The sequence below is a fragment of the Xenopus laevis genome, chromosome 7L (assembly GCF_017654675.1).
Source record: "Xenopus laevis strain J_2021 chromosome 7L, Xenopus_laevis_v10.1, whole genome shotgun sequence".
Taxonomy (NCBI): Eukaryota; Metazoa; Chordata; class Amphibia; order Anura; family Pipidae; genus Xenopus; species Xenopus laevis.
Genome location: NC_054383.1, coordinates 80,460,263 through 80,466,262, shown reverse-complemented (window position 1 = coordinate 80,466,262; position 6,000 = coordinate 80,460,263). Strand labels below are relative to the sequence as shown.

Below are 6,000 nucleotides of genomic sequence, written 5' to 3'. Positions count from 1 at the left end.
GAAAAAGTTGTCATAGGCAACAACATTAAACTGGAGGGTCCAAGGCCCAGCCGGGCTTTTGCTACAGGGGCCCCCACTTCCCCCCTGTGCTCCAGCCCTCGACACTCACAACCCTCCCCCCGTGTACCTGTTCCCTTGCTCTGGCTAAAATCAAAACCAGGGGGGGGGAGCAGGTCTGGGTCAGTGGGGCCCACTGGATTTTTTCAACCCTGGTTGACAAACATGGTTAAGCCATACCCAGACCCAATTTTTTAAGCATAACATTTTTTTTTGTTTAAAAATGGTGGCTGTTTCCAAAAGTGAGGAGAAGCAACTTTCTGTATAAAGCTGGCCATACATTGGCTGAAACTGGAGGCGGCTCAAATGGCTAAATATTGAATATAGATAATTAGGGAACAGCTGATATTTAATGTCTAAAAATCTCATTGGGTAAGGACACAAATTTTGAACTTGAATTCTTGGAAATAACCCTGAATTAATCCCCTCATCTGGTCACCTGCAGTTACAAAGTACTCACCCTATGTCAGTAATTTGCACCCTAATTGTTTTTCACTGAAAAGCATTGAAGTTGCACCTGGAATTCTTTGAAGCAGGGGGCATGGGGGGGGGGTCAGATAGGTGGGGCTTGGACTGAAAGGGCCTTATACATTAGGATCCTTTCAGTTATGGGTTGGTGTCTCTAAAGACAGCATCTGGCCATGGGTTAGATCAACTCCCAGTGGGTCTGCATAACCTCCAATAGTGATCTGATTGTTGGATGCCAAATAATCAGATCAGCCCAATCTGGCTCACTACCTTACCAGTTGGCTAATTGAACTGTTTGTATCCTGAATGTTTGGGTGGCTGACCCTCTGGGGTTGACCTAGGAGGTCTTTTCTTTAGCCTAGACATTACAATTCTTGCCCCCTGTCCCTGTTTTTTTCCCGAGATATATTGACTAAGACTACAATTAACCTGTTTTTTGCACAGGTGTTCCAGGCTTCATATTAGTGGAACAGGCAAGTACGGACCATGCGCTCTTGTGTCTGTCATTGCTATGGACAGAGTGAATTATGTGTTATAAATTTGAACATGATTTCCCCTCTCCCCGGGCTCTGTCCTATCATAGTGCAGTTTAATGCCAGAGGATGAGATCATGGACTGAGAGTGAGAGGCAAACTGTAGAAAAGAGAAGGTATAGAATCAGCAATGGCAGTACCACTGCTGTACAACCAATATATTATTAAGTTTAATTGGGGTGAGGGTCACTGTTCCTTGCTATCAGACACTGTACCCTTTAATGCAAATGTGAAAGTAAGAAACTCTGTATACATTGTAATTAGGAATTGGGATAAGGAACTGAAATGTCCACTTTGCCCAGCATGACCGTGTACTAGAGTTGTTGTATAGCACCGGGGGGTTCTGGAGGAACGTCATTTCGTTTCTACTATGTACTTTATTTACTGTATATGGCTGAAATGACAATAAAATCCAATTGACTTGACTTGAATTAATACAGTAGAATGTGCCACAAAACAGACACAGTGCCTGCAAGCAATGTTTCAAACATAGACTAGATGCTTCAAGTCTTGATACAGAAGTGGGATACTAAGAGCACCAGGACTTACGCAGAGAACTTAATCTATGGGCTAACTCATGCCTTTCTGTGCATAGAAAAACACTGCTTGTTTCCTGTCCAGTGTGAATCCTCTAGCTGTAGTTGAACTTCATTTCTTAGCATTCTCTGGCAGACTAAAATCTGCCAGACTGTAGCAGGAGATGTGTTGTACAGTTTTTCTAAATATAAATACTTGGCTGTTCCCTCCCCAAACTACCACCACCCGCAGTCACTACATTTTCCCCAATCTGGTTTTCAAACATCTAGAAGCCCATAGTTTAGACACCAGCTCTCAGGATTGGGAGGCTTTTTCATATTAAGTGAAATATTGAATAAACATATGAAAGTGCAGTAACATATGAGTGCATTCTTGTAGGGACTATTTATCATTCCTGCCATTGGTACTTTCAATAGAATCTGCTCTTAACCCCAGCAGAAGAGGAAAGAGAGGATCACAAATCATTTCTTTTCAACTGCAGAGAAAGTATACATCAAACTCAAGGGACAGAGCTGTTCTACTTTCTTTAGACTTTTACTTCTTGTTTGTTTCTTTTTCCTTACATCTCCTGCTTTGTGTGCTCCCTCCCAACTCATTCATTCTCCACTAAAATTTGCATTCTGTTCCTCCTGTCAATCAGTGCACCTCCCTCCCTGGCTCATTTTCTCTCTACTTATCATTGTCTCTCCGTTTCTTTCCAGCTCTATTCTTTTCCTGAACACATTTCCTTAATCTCTCATTTATTGTCTCTCTTTTTCTTCCCTCTTTCTTATTTCCATCACTCTCTGGCTAGTCTTTACCCCTCCTTCTATCCCTCCTATATACTCCCTCCTTTTCCCATGCCTCTGTCTTCTCCATAGCCCCCCTTTTCTCTATCACTCCCTCCCTTCCTCTCTATCCTTCTCTACACGGCTACCTATTCCCTCAGCCTCTGTCTCTCGCCCTCTGCCTCTTTTGTGCTGGATCCTGGATATTTCTAAAGCAAGACAGTGACTGCCTTATTCTTAGTATCTCCTTTCTGCATCACCCCCAGATGTGCTTTGTGCTGCATTTGGGAGGCAGTGTCTGGGACATGACACCAGCAGCAGAATGAAGCATGGAAGAGAAAGAAAGGGAAGGCATGGACTGTGCCCCTTTCTCCGACATCACCGCCTTCTATAGATGTTTGCAGAAGAGACACTAAAAACAGGTGGGAACACGTATAAGTCGAAGGGAAGCATTGCAATGAGGTTTGTCTATATATTTTGTAAGAATGTCTATTGGGATAATTGAGGGTCCTTTATAGGATATATTTGGGCTGGGGAGTAATGTTTTACTGCATCTCCACATTAAATCTTTGTTCATTTAATGTACCTGTCAAAAGTTATTTCATAGGTTGCAGTTTCTGGTGCCACCAAGGCATCCCCCCTCCAGACTGTAATCAATTTGCAATAAGTGACTTTGTAAGGTTGTGAGCATACCAGTACAGTCATTTTAACCATTTGCCTCTACAGGAATCCTAGTCAGGCAGGTGAAAACGATATCATGGCGCTAAATTACAACTCCCATTATCCTTAGCTAGCCAGCTACTTTCCAATGTTGCAAGGGAGCAACAGCTGGAGAGCTGCGGGCTTTGCTTTCCTGGACTAATGAATAGTAAATGTTGGTGCTTGTGGAATAATGCACCCATTTGATATCTGGAGAGAGAGGGAGAGAGTGGAAGAATCAGGCAGTGCAGTCTCGTAGATCCTCTGGTGACAGAAAAGTCTTTAATGCATTAGAGCAGATCAATGTTTCTGATTAGTATGGGGGCTGCTAGATTATAAAATACATACTTTTAATTATTGGAAATGTACAATACCTTGCTCTGTGACAGCCATCTTTATTTCGCCCCCTGTTTCAAATAAATTAAAGAGAAGGATTGGTCTCATTATAGTAAATGTATCTTGCAAGGGTATCTGGCAAGTCTTGAAAAAGTTGCCTACAATAAGGCATTAAGCAGTTCCTCCCCTTTACATTGCATGTGTGTGTGTGTGAATGAGAAGGGACATTGCTGGCTTTTTAGCTGAGATCTTGGTAATCATGATGCAACTCCCTGCTCTTCAGGCAATTACTGTGTATTTGAAAGGTGGGGGTTAAGGGGAAGCAGGGGTATAGTGCAATGAATGACTGCTGCTCTGCTGGAAAATGACAGGCAGGTGAGTATAGGGGGCTGACTTGGGACTGCACTGCTGCAGATGCATATTATTTTGGGACTGGTTTGTTCTGCTGTAATTAAAATTCAGCCCCCTGCTCTGTTTCCATATGGGATGTATGAGGCTGAATTACCAATGAGGTGGCATGCAAGCTCTGAGTAATAGGCAACTAGTTCTAGTCCATGGATTTACTACCTTGCAGATGAACAACATTTCTTCTAGGCTGGAAATAAAGGTCACAGGTCTGCAGTTTTAAAGGCTAAATAGAAAGAGCAGACAATGTGGGCTAAGTGGATTCCCTCTCCTTTTTTATTGATGATTTTTGTGCGTGTACAAATTTAAAGTGAATCTCGGCATCACAGGCCATATATATATATATATATATATATATATATATATATATAATTAGTTAACAGTTAATAACTGCTAACATGTATAAATCTATCAAACAATGAAATAGGATCAGTCCTTGTTTATAAGTTATCCTGTGCAAAACACTCGATTCCTCTATATCTATATTTTATATAAGTTTGAGCCTTCTACCTGGCTAAGGAATGGATTCTCTTGTTAGTTTTGTTCATTAGCCCAATACACTTTTTTGTCTTGAAAGAAATGGAAGTTTCCTTTCAAGATTCATTTACAATATAATTGGTATGAGACAAACAGAAATTTTCTTTCATTTGTCATTTAACATTTTTTTTTTTGTCTACCGTCCATGCTTTTTCTTGGCACATGTAACGTTAGATTGTGACCCTATGACCTTGAGAACTTTACTAGAAAATCCATGTGACCAAAATGCCAGAGTATTTTATTCATTCAGAGAGAGTAGCCAGTAGTCTGCGTGTGTCTGCTCACTGGTGACTCTGGCTATGCAGTGAATACAGCCTTTTGTATTTGTTTTGGAGGAAAAGCGTTTAAATGCCAGTAGATTCTGCAGTGAGGGAGGAGGCAGGCTGGTATCTCAGTGTGGATCCCAGTTCACAATTTTGTTTTTGTAGATTCAGTGAGGTTGTCGAACTAGAAGTTCCAGCATCCCATGACTTTCAGAAGCTTTAAGGGGATGCAGATTTCTATTTCTAGAACAGTAGTAGACTGCAGCCTAGGAATCCCTTTTGTTTTAAGCCCATCTGTACGACAATGGAAGTCAAAGTGTGTGTCATACAAATCTCTGCTGACTTATGAAGTTTAACTATAGTCTTCTTGGCCTTGACTTGACACATATATACATAGTATTTCTATCTAACCATGTGCTCTCTGTGGCATCTTGCACTATATATATACATATATATATATATATATATATCTGCCTTCAGAACATAAGAAAATATTCATTTGGAGGAGTGGAAGATGCTATAAGCTGACTGGGGATGCTGTAGGAGGATGTACATTAATGCAACCTGTTGCTCTCGTTCTGAATTACAATTCCAAGCATGGGCTGTGGGTTAGAGTTTCATAATTGCAGTGTACTCTGTTGTATTTTTGGTTCCAGTGAGAATTCAGAATTCAATATTAATACAGAATGTGTGGCTTGTTGTAAATGTATAACAGAAATGAATTAACTGCAATGTTTAGTATTATTTTTGTATATAGCACTATCCGTGCAGATGTCACTTCTACTATTAGTCACATCCCCAGTCCCTGTATCTGACATTATCCCTTGCTTTGTTCATACCCTGTCATGTTATGTCTTAGATCAAATATCAATGACTGTATTACTCATATGCATATTATATTTATGCTTTAATGGCTGCATTCGATTATTAATCGGTCCTTCTCATAACTACATGCGATTCTGCGTTGGCTTTTCTAACATAATGAAGAAACACGTAATGGCTGATATTGGTCGGGTGCATATATCCCTAACCCCCATTTGATAGCTTTCTGACCATGATTTATATCAGTACATTATGTATGGGACATGTATCTTTTTGTATAGCTTCTCAGTTGCATTTAGCATGTTGTTATGTTATGTAGCTGGCTGGTGGCCAGTTAGGATATATAGTCTATGAAATGATGTATTGTGCTTTATATGATTACTAGAGAGTTGTTTTGAGTAATATTGTTGAAAGCTCTGCTCAGTATAAAAGAGTTTCACTGCCTTGATGGTAGGTTATATAGTTATATTAGCCCAACCATAATTTGATATTAACCACTGGAGCAATTATTCACTGCAGGACTTTGTTACTTGGCCCCATAGCAAAATTAATTCAGGACCCCCAAAGCACAAGTAA

At 40.4% G+C, this 6,000-nt stretch overlaps 1 protein-coding gene across 3 annotated transcripts in view; it reads left to right on the top strand.

Annotated features, from left to right (window-relative positions):
• The first annotated feature begins 2,249 nt into the window (after positions 1-2,249).
• grik4.L (glutamate receptor, ionotropic, kainate 4 L homeolog) overlaps positions 2,250-6,000 on the top strand; it is a 344,981-nt gene continuing 341,230 nt past the window's right edge. Inside the window, exon 1 of one of the 3 annotated variants that reach the window (XM_041569223.1) lies at positions 2,250-2,784. The gene's annotated coding sequence lies outside the window, so the exon portion shown is untranslated. Of the gene's footprint in view, positions 2,825-6,000 lie in introns of all 3 variants that reach the window. The other 2 variants (XM_018225767.2, XM_041569222.1) reach the window with 2 other exon arrangements.